Source organism: Perna viridis, chromosome 3 (genome assembly GCF_037379345.1).
Source record: "Perna viridis isolate PV_CMFRI_1.1 ecotype Kerala chromosome 3, ASM3737934v1, whole genome shotgun sequence".
NCBI lineage: Eukaryota > Metazoa > Mollusca > Bivalvia > Mytilida > Mytilidae > Perna > Perna viridis.
The window spans coordinates 20,441,070-20,457,630 of NC_142447.1; the positions used below are offsets into that span (position 1 = coordinate 20,441,070).

General features: G+C 31.5%; 1 pseudogene; it reads right to left on the reverse strand.

Annotated features, from left to right (window-relative positions):
- Window positions 1–6,275: 6,275 nt before the first annotated feature.
- LOC148621382 (peroxidasin homolog) lies at window positions 6,276–16,325 on the reverse strand (annotated as a pseudogene).
- Window positions 16,326–16,561: the final 236 nt, after the last annotated feature.

Here is a 16,561-nt window from a genome sequence, read left to right on the forward strand (position 1 = left end):
ATCTGCCATAGAATTGAATGGTACAACTGTATCTGGATATAACCTCATATATTGAAAGTCGTAGATATGGAGTAAAAAAGGGAACAAAAGACGATCTAAATATACAATGTAACGAGCTCAATAGAATGAATTACATAATAATAACGATTGGATAAAATAAAGATGAGGGAAAAAATGTTACACAAAATAAATAATAAAACAAAACAATGAGAAAGCACTTCAGTTCCGGAAAGGTTAACATGTTTTGCTCCGCCATCAGTATCCACCACGTTGTAAGTGAGTATAATCCGATAAGAGTGTAGCTACAATAATGCAGTCCCCAAGCCAGACGAAGTCAAAATGAGGTCGAATCAAAACCAATACAGTATTTAACACTGAGCCGATAGCAATCGACGATGAGGTAAGAGGGTAATCAAGGGAACCAAGGTTCTTGTGGTAATCAAAAAAATGTAATCCAGGGACAAAGACCAGACATGGAAAACAGACATACACAAAGAACATAAAGTAACTAAAATCATACATACAAAGTAACAAAACTGAATGAGCAACTTGGACTCCACTAATAAGCTGGGAGAATGGACCAGGTGCACCGGTAGAGTAAGCGCCCTCTGCTTTCTAGAAAACCCGCCGATTTGCTTTTAAAAAGTTCGGGGTAGACTAAAGAGGAAAGGAAATCTATAACACTTTGAACAAATCAGTCTTCATTGCGCAGATGGATACACCGTTACGATCCACGACGACCATAAAACTTAGTAGTGATGATTTCAATCTTGTAGCAACATAACCCTGTTTCAGAAGCCTATTTGTGAGAATTCTAGCGCAATATAAAAAGTCTGCGTAGTTTCGACAAGTTCTGGCATAACGTATGAGTTGTGATATGAAAACACCATACGCAAGTGCTGAAGGAATGTTGCCACAGATGAAAGGAAAGTGGACAATCTTGAATGAAAAGTCATCACGTTTGTTGTAAAGTGTGGTCAATCGTTTTCCTTTACCGTCGATTGTGTAGCTCAAGATATGAGATCGACTTCACAGTGTCTGTAGTAGCCTTCATCTCAAGTTCGTTGGGGTAGATGCGATGTATCAAATCCCCGAAATTATGATTGTTTAAAGATAATACGTCATCCATATACCTGAAACTGAGATTGAAGGATCTAGCTATTCGATATTCCTCATTTTGGATCACATCAGCTATAAAGTCAGCCTCATAAGAGTGAAGGAAAAGGTCCAAATGAAGAGGAGCACTATTTGTTCACATTGAATTTAGGTGTACCATTTCTTTTAAACAACAATGTATAATGTTTTAAAGTTGGAATTTTAAATGAGTTTTGGGAATAGAACTATACAGTGTTGAAAAATCATAAGTTTTAATGCTATTATATTATGATAATAGTCCAACCCCCCATACACCATCCCGATTCCCCATCCCAATTCCCATCCTCTCATCCCCTCATTCCCCATTCCCATCCCCCATATACCATAACCATAGAAAAGCTTAATACAGTACTATTATGGGGAAATATTCTAAATATGAAAGCGCCAGTGAAACGCAAATGTTGTAAGAAACATGATACTTAGACAACCATGAGTAAGACATGACCGTTCCCAGTTTTGTGCCAATATTGTAGGGAAAGAGCAGGTGTACAATCTTAACAACAAGTGGTATACAGAAAACTTTCCCTGTGTTCAAAATAGAAACGTTCGCATCTGATTAGGGAGACAAAAATCTTTTTTTGCACTTAGAGTACAACCATGTAATCATAAAATGCAAAATGTCGACACTATATATGGTTGAGTGAAACATGTGCATAAAAAAGTTATTAAAACAAAGTACCCCTATCACATGGAAGCTGATATCCATAAGAAAGAAGTACTTTTCACGGTTATACCCTTTTTGTATACTTGAATATATGGTGGAGCATAATTTTATAAGCTTTTTTAAATATATTTACTTTTACACTTTCGAGTGTTGAAAGTGTTATTAGATATACTCTGGATATTTCCATTAGAAATTGGTTTCAATAACAAAAATGCAGAATATAATCATTTGTAATATGCAGATTGATTTGAAGGATCTATTTGAATGCAGAAACAAATGAAAAACGTTTATTGATGTTTGCTTACGGTCATGTACTGACATTCCCTTTATTTCCCATTTATCACGTTTGAACTCCCATGTGTGTCATTGACAAATAAAGAAATATAGTTGTCGAATTTATTAATGAATTATGCTTATGACACTATCAATATACAAAATATAAATTATGTCTTTTGTCCTCTTTTCGAATAATATATTGTATGTGGACACCTGATTTACTGGCTATCAATCCAAAACATTATTTTCCCATGTATTCAAGTTGTCGCTACATTTATAACATGACACTTTTGCATTTTGTATAATAGATAAATCTAATATAGATGGTGTGTCTTCAAATTACATTCTTTTGATTACCGCTATAACCTTGGTTCCCTTGATTACTCTTTTAAACCACTGAGTCGATACTTCTGATGGTGGATTTATTTCCCGAGGGTATCATCAACCCAGCTATACAATTTTTAACTTTATGTTCTTTGTTGTGTATGTCTGTTTTCCATGTCTGGTCTTTGTTTCAGCATTACATTCTTTTGATTACCGCTATAACCTTGATTCCCTTGATTACTCTTTGAACTGATTACATGATATTCAGAAAAAAAAGATATGCCGTACAATCGTTTTTAGAATTAATGATGAAATCTATTATCCTGGACACTTGATGTTTTCAGATATAATGTAAATTGTAGACTAATTTTTATTGTTTAGAACATCTACAATCAAGTAAAAAAGAACTTTATCGAGATAACAAGGGGTTCCTGAAGCAACGACACAAACTTTGGAGTGGAGACTGCCTCCATTTGATGTGTCAGACAATCAACAGACGTGATTAACTTATTGATTAATCCTTTGAAGCGGGTCTCCTCTCTCAAAATGGCATATATGCCACTGTAGACCCCTTGCAGATCAAATATTCTGTCTATCAAGATTCTTTCCACAGATGTTACACCCGAACTGATATTTGTCGAATCATTGTTATTATTTTTGTTTTATTTTTGTTCTCTCTGTAAACCCTTGAACATTTTATTTACAAGTCGACACCAATTATAGTTCACTTATGGCAATGACCTCAAATCCTTTTTAACAGGCATTAATGAAGTTTTTTAAAGTGTGTGCATTAAAAAACGCTTTTGCTAGATCTAACATAAAGTCAATGATTTTATTATATGGATAGCAGTAATTTGCCCACTTACAAGCTGGAAACTGGTTCTGAAGTCCGAAATTCACTATGGACGATGCAGTTAGCCATCCAAGAAAAATGAAAGAATCCTGCAACGTTTGAGAAAAATCAATGATTGTAACGGACGTTATCAAATTATAAAACGAAGTATATGTTGAAGAATGCAATTTGAAGAAAATAATTATGTCTGCAGAAGTTTCACAGCAAATGAGCCACACATGGTAATCATATGGTGCTTGTTTTATATGATAGTCATGTGGTATTCGTCATCACATAATTGAATGATACGTCATTTACCCGATTCACAATTGAATAAACTGTTGACTTAGACATATCTTTATAAGATGCTCACCTGATTGTGTAAATGATGATCCGATGCATTCCTTGTCGACTCGGATCTTGCCCAATATATACACGCAATTCTAATTTTTAGTTTAATGAAAGCCATTTTTCCATGTTGGTACGAAGGTAAGTTTATACAGTTATTATTTTATACATTCATTTCTCTTACTTATTAAATATAGAAAATCATTTATACGAAACATTAAGTTTATTATATTCATCTCCTAATTAAGAACTGAAATATACATTTGTAGTAATGAAATATTATTTTAACAAATATGACCTCGTCGTATGTAAATATTACTTATTGGATCCTTGGATTAATACGAACATGTGTAGTATATTCATCTCATGATTTAGGTTTGAGAAGATGACATTGAGTTTAGGCCATATAATCATAAGTTTTTTTTTTTTTTTTTTTTTTTTTTAATAAACATGATCCTGCTTTTAGTAAATGCTATTGTAGATGTACGATGTGGTTTGTTATTTTGTAATCTCTTAAGTAGCAGTCTTTACAAAACTTAGACAGGATGTGGTTCATGCATGTCAAAAATCTACCGAATTCACTTTAATTTCTTGTTCAGGGTCTATTTCAGATCACATAACCAGTCATAGTTTTTCATTTGGGTGTTGCGCTTTTGAAATAAAATTTATATAGATTGTACATGAAATTAGCACCTTGCATGAGTTATCGGTCTTGATTTTATTCGATTTGTTTGATTTTAGTGGGAGATGAATGTATGATTTTCTCGAAAGTACAGATCAGAATATGGAAATGAATGTTAAGTAAAAGAATAATGTATGTAGATTGAAAACATTGTTTGTTGGGTGGGTTTTTCTTCACCATGAATCACTTAAATATGGAGAGTGTCTGAATTTTATACGGACTAATACTTAAAAACTTATTCTAGTACAAAACTTGATTCAAATTTTATAGCAAAGTTACAAAGTATATAAGCAACTTACTGTATTTTATTTTGTTTATTTCCAATAATTTTTCGATGCATGGTAAAATCTTTTTAAACGGTGTAATTGTTTTACGATGTATGTTCTGATTGTTAAAAACACAAAAGGTTACAATTTTTCTCTTATTTTGAAACGTTAAAATCGTAATAATGATTGCATAAATGACTTTATTTTGAGGTAACAACATTTAAAGAAATGTCTATGCTACATTACTCATTAACTTAGAACATATATCACAGAGAAAATAGAAGAATCGATCATCTTTCCAACAGTAAATATATGACTGTAAGAGATCTTGGTTACATGCCACTGTTTCAACCAATGATTTCTAAAAGTTTACGCAATATCAGTCCATAACAATTTTCCATCTTATTTGCAGAATAACGCGATGAAACGCTGCATTACTATTTGATTTGATCTGATCCAAAATAAACTACATTTTTGAATGTCAATTTATTGAAAGTCGTTTTTCAATTCTTGTTTCTTATCTACTGATTAAGAACTGGCCACACGCCACTGATTTAACTAAAGAACCAACCTTCTTAATGAACGCAAAAATAGTCATACATACATTATAGTTCGCTTTTGTTATATCATATTGGAAAGAAGTGAACATAAAATTTGTAACAGTGACCCTGTTTCAGCAGAGAACCCTACTATCTTTTAGTTGGTTAAAATGTTTGGAAACACCCCTTCTTTTTTAAATTTGGTTTATTTTTGTTCATTTGCTTGTTTTGTTTTGTTTTAATTCGCTGTTGGTTCTGTAGACTTCTTGACCGCTAGAAAAAAAGATCGTATACGATTTCATGATTTGTACATGCAACGTTTAGTTAGATCGAAGCGCAAGGCTTATTTTGAAACACTAATTTTTTTAGCACAATGATAGTTTTTTCGTACTCTTGGTCTTTCGTTTTTTTTATTGTCTATGATGTTTATGCCAAGCAACATTATTTTTGGTCTTTATTGGATGGTACAAACTAGAGAAAATATATATGAAATTAGAGTAATTAGTATTCTACTGGATTTAAATCAATACGACTTACTTCATCACACTTAAACTGGACAATCGAATAAATAACGATTTATCGCCATGAATAGCTCCAGGAACAATATTAGTTATCTTAATCACTTTAAATATAAAATATGCCTGATACTTACATTGTGTTTAACTGACAGGGAAAGGATAATATTGCCGGTTGTTATGCATAATTTAAAAGGAAACATTCAACTGAAATTATCCGAATACTCCATGTTTAACAAAAGTCTGTTAAAATACTACTAAATGTCTGCCAAAATGGTTATTTCTACATGGGGAAAAAGAAAGTAATTACACTTTGCAATAAGGAAGATTTTAGGTGAAAGTTGTGTTATTTGACATGCGGTCTTATGATAGACTCTGACGTTGGGAAAGACGAATATATATAAATCATAGACTTTGATTAGGCTGTTATTGTATTTTGTTGAAGGCAATAATACTGACTGGTCACTTTATGGTGTCTTCTTTTCTAGTGGACAATTAATGGACATCTTTAAATTTGTTATCAAAAGATCATAAAATAGTATTTATTTCTGAATGTGTACATAACTTCAAAACATCAAACTGCAGAAAAAATGTTTTATTTAAAAAAAAAGATGTAAATGATAAACTACTATATAACATGTTTATGCGAAAAAAAATGTAAATAGATTGGACAGTACTTGACAACAAAAGTTTCGAAAATATAGTTCATTATACCTGTATAGAACTGTAAACGGGCAAAGACTAACTAATCATTTAGAAAGGTACTTAAGGGAACCAAGATTAGAGAGGTAATTATAAGAATATCCAAGGGAAAGTACGTAAATTTCGCTACATTTATAAAAGATTGCACTGTAATTATCGACAAAACATAACATAAGTATGCTGAATGAAGATATATTTGAAATTGAAAAAAAAGCTACAGTAAAATAAGGAAATAAAAAGATGTAAAATCTATAAGTTAAATATATTGACATTGTCAGACACACAAAATATAGACATGATTTTCCAATAATCAAGCCTGGTCCACGAAAAAAAATTGGAGCTGCTAAACGTATTTCAAGGATTTGAACGCTGTATGTACGGTTTAGTGACAACCATTACAACATCCAGAATGACAGTTACAACCACCAAGAGACGAAAATTTGAATCTGTAGTCGTACCCTTCACACGATTTACCACATTCGTTTGGAGGTGGGTTATCACACGTTCGGAACTCCTCTGTTTTACAACAAGAGCTACAGCATGATCTTTGCCAGTCTTCCCATCCACCATTTTTCGGGAAGCAGATGTTTGATAACTCAGAACATGAAATGTTGGGATTGCTACAAGGTATCATATAAACCACGTTCAGCTAAATATTCAAATTTGAGAAACGAAATGCATAGGCAAAGCTCATAAAACGAAAAACGAAAAAAGGTATTTACAATTATAAAGCACAAAAATTTCTTCCTAGCACAACAAATGCTTTAAAGAAGGATGGTTGTGTATCGTTCATGTCAAAATATTATGAACACATTTTCTTTTATTAAATAACATTACATTTACTTACATCTCTGGAGGCTCTAGAAACACATCTCTTGGTAATTTGTCAATTTTGGTATTTTGACAAATTATTTTTGCCATTGTAATTGGACGTAAATCATTCAGCTCCTCTGGTGTGAAAGGATGTGGGTTAAGAGGATGGTTTCCTTCGTAGTAAAATCTATCGCCTTTTTTCAAAGCTTTGAACTGTAACGCAAGTATGCATGTAAAGGTTGGCCCTAATCTTCCACCAGATAAGGGAGTCTCGGTCATTGCACCAGGAAATAAACCGATGTCGCAAGTACTCCTAATACATAAATTTATACATAGTAAATCTGAATAAATTACGTTAAGAATATTCTAAGATTAAAATGAAAAATCAGACGATAGGTAATATATGTAGCTCGAAAAAAAATTGTATTCACATTCACATTAATTTGCTAGTTTGGTACATGCTTGTAAAATTCTAACAAACGATACTTCAAATGTCTTTTTATGATGGAAATCAGACATAGGTCCAATTACTTTCAAAATAATGATTAAATTACAATTACAATGTACTTTGTCAAATGTATGATTAAATTAAATTAATGATTACAACAATTCTGAAAGTAATTGATTAAATTAATGATTACATTTGTAAGTAATCATTATTACATCTGATTACAATGAATTTGAAAATAAATATGAATTAATTGTAATGTTTGGAACATTATGTATTGATTACTCTGAACATATGATGCATGTAATACTAACTTGACATAAAAGTCAGTTTAAGAAGAAACTATTCATGTTTTTTTTATATCGGTTATGCTATTACGCACCTGTATGTTTGTTTGCTTTTTGTTTGCTTTTTATTTGTTTGTTTGTTTGTTTGTTTGTTTTGTTTTTTTTTGTTTTTGTTTTTGTTTTTGTTTTTTTTTTAATTTGTGAGGTAGATATGAAGTATCATATTAGTGTATTAGTATAACATGGTTCTTAACTGGATACTTTCTGACGTCTTCACTTAAAAGTTTAGGTAAGAACTCGTTGTAAGTAATGTGTTGAATTTCTGCTACAACATATCGTCTTGATTCCTAAAATATTTGTTCACTTGTCTAGTTGTAACACTCTGGCATGGGCAAAAAGTGATTTGCTATTCTATTGTGTTCTCTCACCCAAATGGTATGTAGTGTACTTAGTCCAAGCTGTACGTTTGCTCGAACATCACCTATAATGTCATTCAATGGCATTTGTAACTCAATAGTGAAATTCATAATTATAATAAGAGCTTTGGTAGAAATATGCAATATATATACTGATTGATTACTCATCATACACATTGCAATAAGGAATATAAGGTTATACGTTTATATTAATTCTATGAATAAAAAAATGTTATGAACAATATTTCAAAGAAAGTCTTTATTTTCAGAGGTAAACAATATCATTTTAACAATTTGCATGATTGTTTATAAATAATGATTGATTTGTGACAAATTGCTACATGATAACTAGCAGTGCATTATGCATTTAGAACAGAACTATATGAATTTCAGACTTCAAATCTTGTTTTGACAGCTGTATATTTATTCGCACAGATGTTGTTTACATTTTTATTGTTTATGTTAGATAGAAGTTATAAAACATTTTTTCCGAAGTTTGACTTGTGCTTGTGTATTATATCATATAAAGATGCATTTAGCAATGTTTCAGTGTTATATGTAATGTGTTATTAAAGCTTTGAATGACAACATTTCATTGAGGAATGTACTATATATATTGGCTTTAGCTGAACCTTAATGTTTACCTGCTCGAAATCAGTTTTCGTCAGGTTTCAAAATGCATTCAGATTCATTTGATTCATCTAATGGGAGTGAGTTGCCAGGAGACACCTTCAGTTTACCTATTGACGGAAACATGAAATGTTAAAAAATAAAGTATGACAAGGTAAGGAATGAAAATAGACCATTCTAAGTATTTGTTGTCAATAAATGTTCCTAACTTTTCTCAAGAATGACCTTCCATGACCATACAACGTTATTAATCTTACAAGAAACATTCGTAGCATAACTTGATTCAATGTTAGCTATTTTTGCAATATTTAGAATAGTTTGAAGAGGGAACTATCATTTTTCGCAAGCTCTGATTTATAAAATTCTTAAAAATGATTAAGAATATTGATAACGCATTCGTTCATAATTTTATTTTTTTTAATAAAGATCGTACCTTTCTTGAATTTGCTTGGAAAAACGCTTTAAAGAAATTTTGTTGATTTCGAGTTATTTTAATATGAAAGTAGGGTGTTGTGTAGCATTTGTTAATGAAGGTGTCTGAAGATATAATGGGAACTACAATCACTTACATATTGAGACTTGTATAATCGTTCAAATGTTTTAAATCTTATATAATCGATAATTTGTTTTTTGTTCATTTGTTGTCTTAGTTTACCATTCATAGTAGGATCAAGAAGTTCTTCAAGTTGTGCTTGGGTAGAACTGTAGAGTGCAGATCCATCTTTACAATGGGTCAGCTCATTTAGTTGTTCCCGAAAACCTGCAAACAGCATATTAATTAGAACTTGATAGACCGACAACCCTTTTTCAACTTTCAATACATAATGGCATTCAATGTTCCAGGTGTTTCCTAATCAAAATCAACCTACAAATGTATAATTCCATAAAGCGCTAAGGAAGAAACTTTTATAACAAGCAAGTTTATTTACCATCATATATTTACAAATAAAATGTAATGACCGATTTAGCATTTATTTACTTACCGAATGCACAATTTAAAGGCACTGATTGCACAAAATTCATACACTTCCTATCAAAATATGGGTCGTCATCCGGAATGTCGATGGGAAAGCAATTTGGGTTGACAGATCTTTTCAAATAACGGTCAAATAACATACAAAGATATATATGGGTATGCTCTACTGGTCAAGGAGTAGTTCTCGCCAGCAAGTAATTCTCGCCAACTGATTTTTTGTCCTGTCCTGTGAAACAAGTTCATGCAATTTAAGAACAAAAAATATCCAGCAGATTGCTGATACTTTGCTCTAAAAATTAAGCTATCGTAGAACGTTTTTAAAGAGTAAAAAGTTTGGTGCGCATATTGCTGAGAATTGCTTCTGTCTTGAAAATGGTGAGATCTATTCTCTGACTAGTATAGTTTAATTTCTTATAAATGGACACTTTATTAAATCTTTAAGTAAAACCCGGTTAGTTGTTTCATTGATGTAAAAGGTAAAGAACATCGAATATCGAAAGACAAACGAATTATTTGACATTGCATTTTTCTCTATAACTAGGGGTAATTTGCAACCCATACGATAATTTATTTATGCATTATAGACATTCATAGACATTCATGTCCTGATAAACGTATTAAGTTAACGCATGCGTTGACATTGTATCAGTTTAGTCATTATTACAATGTTTAAGGAATAACTAGATACTTACATATACTGCTGTATACACAAAATAGGTCTGGTATTGTTCACATATTCATCAAGTTAAACAAAATACTATATATGCACATTCACCATATCCATAAAAAATATGTAGGCTTTAATTAGACGCTATCGATACAGTTTGACAATGTTATAGATATGGGTTTATTGTGGTCAGAGAAGATTAAACTACCTAAGTTCTATCAGCGATTGTATATAATGATAAAGTACGTAATCCGTATTAACGGTAGTGCTGGTTCCGATAGAATCTTGTCTACGACAATTTTATAATTAATTTATTGTGACTTCAAGAGGTATTCGTGTATTATAAGATACTAAAAGAAATGAAAATTAGTTCAGATTATGTTCTGTTAAGTCTATCACTGATGGTGTTATTATATCATACCTGTCTGACCCACAGCGACCTAAGTTATGAGGATAACTTCCAACAATGAAAAGGATATATATTGTGAATTTCAACTAATGTGATATATAATTATTTTGTAAATATTGACAGAAAGCAAATTAAATTCATCTGAAATAAATTCCTGATGTTTGACCGCTTACTGACCAGAAAATCAAATGCACAACTACTATGAATACAATAAATAGTATAACATTTCAGGTGTCTGATATAAGAAACTCATATATAAAAGATTTAAAAAAAAAGAAATTATCCATGAGAGAAATATGTTTAGTTTAATCTTGTTCCATAACAGGCACTACAATGAACACAGATGACGTTTCAGAATGACCTAAATGTTTTGTGAAATAATTATTTAATCAATTTCCAAAATTTTAATTGATTTAAGGAATGACAGTTATAGTTACTTTTTGTCTATGAAGAAATAACCTCAATGCCGATGGTACACACTTCCTGTGTATTTTAAACTGTGCACCACAGACATTAAGGTTATTTCTTCATTCCTTATAATTTAATTCAAGTGCCAAAATTCAACTAGTAAATCATCAAAAAGTGTGATGACGTCACAGTCTATGGTCCATGAGATGATAAACGAAAAAATTGATCCAATCAGTATCCATCTTACTTCTGATATTAAATTATTGTTTGGTTACCAATTGATATAAATTATACACGACCAATAGTATTGGGAATTTATATGCAGAAAATATAGGTATAATGGATATAATTATGATGAGTATGTCAAAGATCGAGACAACAATCCCACCGGAGGAAAGAATGTCAGCTGAAGGCCAAGGTCAATGGTTCTTTAATGATCGACGAGGAAATCAGGGGAGTTGCAGCTGGCTATAAAAGAACATTATACACAGATAAAGCGAAATAGTTGCCTTATGTATTGGAGCAACATAACACACACTAAAAGTGAAAATGAAACAATACATACAGAGGTCAGAAATTACTAACTAGAAACAGGCGCAAAATGCAGCAATGTTGAAGTACTTTGGTGTGTTCACAAGTCTCCCTCTTTTTAAAACTGACCACTTTTGAAAAATATTACACAATAAAACATACCTAAAAATCAGAAAAGCCTACTCAACATTCTAGCAATCTATATACAACATCCTTAACGTAATTATAGTCTTTCTGCAGACAAATCTGCATTTTAGAGACTTCCAAACATTAAGTTCCCTGAGTAAAGACCGATTACTCTTGCAAAGTGCCAATTTAATGGATAATGTATTTCAAATGCAATTATCACCAACTTAAACTAGTCATATATTCTGTATTGAGAAGGAAAAAGGTGGAACTCGTTGGTATTTGACATGTCTGAAATTCCAGATGTCTGATATTTATAGAAACTCTACTTAAATGTTTTGTTGCTGGTATCGCATTCGCAGGTAACAAACCTTAGGAAAGTGCTGTCTTTGTTATATCATGATCTAGAAACTGTCCAAATTGCTTGGTAAAATAGCTGAGCGGTGGATCGAGATCTGCAGCTGTGCTCCTTATGTGGATCTTGTTACTTACAACGCGAGCTCCAGGAAGTATGCCAGATGTACCTTGAGTTCTAGGTTCATCAATGCCCACTGAATTTGTAATTAATTTTTATCAAATTGTAGTAAAATTCTAAAAATTATTATTTCAATGCTACATAACATATATAAAACAAGAAGATGTACATAGAGGACTTGTCAAATGGTTGAAAATAAAGCACAAAAAGTCATTTTTTTGCCTCAGATATATTTAAAACATCTAGAAAACTGACGAACAGCTATTTAAATTTATCCTGAAGAATCTGTGGCGTAGGTATTTTTTGACTGCTTATAGAGAGAAAAAAGGCAGTTAAATTTTCCATAGTGCATTTCAACTTATATGTAATGAGGTATAAATATTTTGATAATGCCATAAAATCTTAAAATCATAAAATACCACAGTTTTACACATTTTGCCTAAACAGAGAAGGACTTAAATATCAAAACAAAACTATCCATTAAATTTATACACTCATTGAAAGGTTAAGACATTCCCTCAATATGAATTGATTATCAATTATTAACAGACAGGAATAAACTGTAAAGTAATAAAGTTTTCAAAAAGTAAACGGGCATGTCCCTATCTTATTCAGTAGGTCAAATACGTTGTCATAATAAAAGTCAAAATGTTTAAACACGAATTTACTAGAGTTTACCGTTTGAATATTCTGGTTTTAAGAATCTATCGAAAGGAGTGAATGATTTTCCCCAAGTTGGATTATCCAAGTTATTGCACGATCCATCGATATTGCAGTATTTTTTCGACGACTTACATGCTAGATGAATTGAAAATCTGCACTGAAGGGATATATTATCCGGATCAGGCAACTTTTGGAGAAAATCGTCCACTTGTTTCTGTACTATAATATATAGAAAATGTTTTGACCTTGTAAAAACATGTGGTAGTACATGCAAAGCGTTCAATTCCAGAAAGATAGTACTTGTAGAAAGACCACTTTCGTATATACAGGAAAGATTTGGTGGGAAAGTATTTGTATTGCATATAAAATATTAATTAGTACATTCAATCTTTTCACATTCCCAAATTGCTTTGCATCCGTTATTTCAATATACGATACACATTTGGTACAACCAGCAGAAGTGCTTGTTTCTAACATGGATGAATACTTAGCACTCAATTGGTTTGATAACAGTATTGAAAACAAAACACAAACTTTTTTTTCTAGGTTAACCGATCGTGTGGGCTATTTTTACATGAAAATTGTAACTTACTATAGAGAGACACTTTTAATAATAATATTAATGCCTTAATTAGAGTTTCAATTGTTTCGCAGATGAAATAAATTTTAAAGTATGTATAAGCTCTTATGCCTGATATTCAGCCTGACCCAAAAAGGCAAAAACAGATAAAATGATTTGGTCAATTGCTGAAATTAACAGCTATAAGACAGATGGAGACATCATACGCATTGGAAATAAATTTTGATAATTGTAACTTGAAAGAAATAAAAATCATCGAATTTGATGACTGTGCAAAGAATAAAGTACTGTTTGTCACTAGAAGTAGCTCTATAATGACTGCACATTCAAAAACATAAAACTGATATGAAGGTAGTGTATTGTATTCTGAAAAGGCTTATACCTCTACTCTATATATCCAACGGTGATCATTCTCTTTTGTTTGAATAATTCAGAATACGCTTTTTTATTTTAAGCAAACTTTCGATGTTGTTTTTGTTCATTTTCCTTACCAGCACCTTAATATTTTAAAGTCAAAATCTGACTCTGTCAAAATCTGTAAATCCAAAGGATTTCTCCGGAAATAAGACTAATCGTTGTGTTCAATTATAATTTTTGAACCAAAATCTAAATGTACTTACAACATTTTTTTTACTAGGATCATGTGGTATAATTTCACCATCAATTCCTTTTATTTGTGATATTGTTGAAAAAAGCTTTTTCTAATGCCCGTTTTGTAATTTCAGAGAAAAAAAATCCGTCTTTACTGATATTTATGGACATCGGGTCCGTGATAAGATGCGGACCAAAGATTGGATTGCGTTTCATTTAGTGTGTCGATACCTAGAAAAGATGGTATACGTAACATGTAAACATGTAAAAAATGCAAAGTGCAATTTAAAACGTAATTCAAAGTATGAGTTTTGTAAAACAGTATAACGAAGCAGATGCTTTGTTTAAAGGTAAAACGTTATAAGTTTACATAGTAAAATGTTTATGTAATAAATATATGCTTCATATAAATACTTACGTACAATCAACTATATCGTTTTAAGAAAAAATCATGTCCCATTGTTGAGCTAAATTTTGCAAAATAAAAGGACAAAGTTTTAAGTTTAAAATTGCAATAAAAATGTGAAAAATAATTATGCAAATCTAGTTTGAATTACATTCATTTGATACAGTAATTGGCATGTTGCTATTGCAACGACTCGAAATAATATCATACCAGCTACAGTTCAAATTACAATAACTATGCCTTTAACATTAACAAATGGACGCATTACAGAAATCTTTTGATTTGGATACACTACTGTGAAAGTACTTCAATTTGTGGATACCAATTTTCGTGGATAAGTGAAGAAAAACAATTTCATGGATTCTTGTATTCGTGGTTTTGAGGTTTTCAGTATACACTTCAATGGAAATATCCCTTTCGTTGGGAACCAAATTTCGTGGTTTGGCCTACCCACGAAAACCACGAAAATTGGTTCCCCACGAACAATAATACTTTCACAGTAACTTTTCCTCTCTGTATGTGCCAATTTGCATATTTGTGTTTTCGTCGGTTTAGAAACAATTAACTATTAAAAAAGACTTAGTTTTACGTGAAATAAATACAACAAATTATTTTTAATTAAATTACACGTGTAAACATCACTTCTGCCCATTAATATCAGCATTTTTTTTAAAATGAAGTTATATTAAGTATTTTAATCATGTTGTGCACAGAAATTACCCTCAAATCCCTTGAAATATATCGAAATAAAATGTTTCTCCTATTGGTACCCTTCAAAAGTGATATAAATAAAGTTTACCCCTTTTTTCACCAGGACGGTTCATTCATCTTTTGGATTTAATTTGCAAGAGGGCAGAAATCAATTTTTACATGTTATTATACCAGAAAGCCTACTCCTACTTTCCACGAAGTGGTCAATGCCGTTCCAACAAAATTGTTGTTGGGTTCAAGATTAGTCATAAACAATAAGAGCTGTTGAAAAGACAATATGCTATTACTCTAAAAGATGTTGCCTCATCTACTGTGTTGAAGGTAAAATCACACCGGAGAATCTGATATAACCAGACGAAATACTGTTTCAGAAGAGGCTTGTGTAAAAGTTAGTAAGTCAAATTACAAACAAATACATGAATTTAGGTACGTGTTCAAAAATTCTAAATGAAATTATAGTCTACATGGTCATGCAAAAGCTTAATATCTGAGGTATTTGGAAATTGATTGCTAGATTTTAATATTCACTTGTCTCATGAATAATGTTCATATCTATCTAGCTTTCGATGATTGAGAAGTTGAATGCAACTGTTTATATCAGTTCACTTGTCAGAATTTGATTTTTGTTTATCATCCTATATATTTCCGGAAGAGATCATTTGACCAATTAAATAGACCCTGCCCTGTGATAGATGACATGATGAGCCATAGTTTTTTATTGAACAAGCTCACAGGACACGGCCTACAGGTAAGCATTTCAACCCACATTAAGATGTATCCTAGCCAACCATTCCTTACTCTCTCTTTTGCAGAGAAGCAGTTACTGCTTATTTTACGTTCTGGTGTGATCAGCCAGGGATCGAGCCCATGATCTGCCACATTCATGCAAGCATGAGTGGTTGTTTGTTGTAGGTCATAAACATGTTGCTGGTACCTTTCTTTGGTATTTAGTATTGCAGAAAGTTACTTTAAGTAAACTATTTTAAATGAAAAATAACATATTCCAGGGAAAATACCGCTTAGACTGATTGCAGTGAAAATCATTTAATGCAATTCTTAACGATATATAGTTCCACCATAATAATTCAATATGAGTCAAAATTTCCTTGATCTGTTTATTT